Below are 1190 nucleotides of genomic sequence, written 5' to 3' on the forward strand. Positions count from 1 at the left end.
ATGGTGCCTGCAGCCTGGCCCAGGCCCCAGGGTCACAGCCTCTCCCTGTGGCTTCTGGAGAGCTGGACTGCCACTCCTCCTGCTCTGATGCCTGGGCATATCCCAGACCCTTCCATGACTGCGGGCTCACTTCCAGGGCTCGGCCCCCTGACCAGACTCCCCAGCTTGGCCCTGACTGCAAAGGAGCTGAAATACGCTGACATTCACAAAATTGGGACCATGATCACCCCTTTGCACTTCCTGGAGGTGAAACTGGGCAAGAGGCCTCAACCTGTGAAAAGTAAGCTAGGTGAGGAAGAGGAGTGGGGTGGCAGCCAGATGCCAGAAAAAGAAGAAGGAGCAGATGGAGTTTCTGCAGCAGGAACCTGAGTGGCTGGAGCTCATGAATGCGGAGCTGAACACCCAGATGGAGGAGCTGAAGCAGAAGCAGCAGCAGTTCATCCTGATGCTCAACCGGCATCGCCCCACCTGTATCATCAGGACCGACAGCATTAAGACCCCGTCTCAGAAGGCAACCCACTGCTGGCGCAACTGGAGAAGAAGTGACCGTGGGCTGGGAGGAGGCAGAGGAGGAGGAGGAGATGAGGAGAGGAGGAGGAAGGTCCCAGAGGGCTCTTCCTTGCTGCATGAAAAACTTTTCAGTGAGGCTCAGCACAGCCAGCATCGGCCAGGCTTTTTTTGTGAAACTCAGATCAGCCACATCAGGGGAAGAAACCCAGGCTGATGAAGCCCAGGACCAAGGGCTGAGACCAAAGCAGTCCTGAGGGTGGGCTAGGGCCAGGCTTGCAGGAGGCCGGACAGAGGCTCTGGGCCAGAGAGATGCTCAACCAGGCAGCTGTGGGCACTTCTCTGGCCTCTCCGCCAGGGCACCCACCCAAACACCTCTGAGCAGCCAGGAAAAGCCATGAGTTGCAACCAAAATTAGGCTGAGTATGGAACTCAGAGTGAAACTTCAATCTGCCTGCCCCCAGCGCTGCTTCTGACCCGGATCCTGATCCAGATGCAAGGCTGGAGAAGGGCGCAGTGCCAGGCCTTGCTGTACCCACCCACCATCATCCAGCTCAGTCCTGTTGCAGTGGCAGCCATGGCACACCCTCGCCGGCCCTGATGGAGTTGCTGTGGGCACGAGGCACGGGGGTCCTTCCAAGGCACATGCTCACTGGATGTTTACTGACTCGCTGACCTGGTAG

The 1190-nt window shown here is 58.3% G+C and overlaps 1 pseudogene; it reads left to right on the plus strand.

Annotated features, from left to right (window-relative positions):
• LOC102770249 lies at positions 1-607 on the plus strand (annotated as a pseudogene).
• Positions 608-1190: the final 583 nt, after the last annotated feature.

The sequence above is a fragment of the Myotis davidii genome, unplaced genomic scaffold (genome assembly GCF_000327345.1).
Source record: "Myotis davidii unplaced genomic scaffold, ASM32734v1 scaffold249, whole genome shotgun sequence".
In the NCBI taxonomy this organism is placed as follows: Eukaryota; Metazoa; Chordata; class Mammalia; order Chiroptera; family Vespertilionidae; genus Myotis; species Myotis davidii.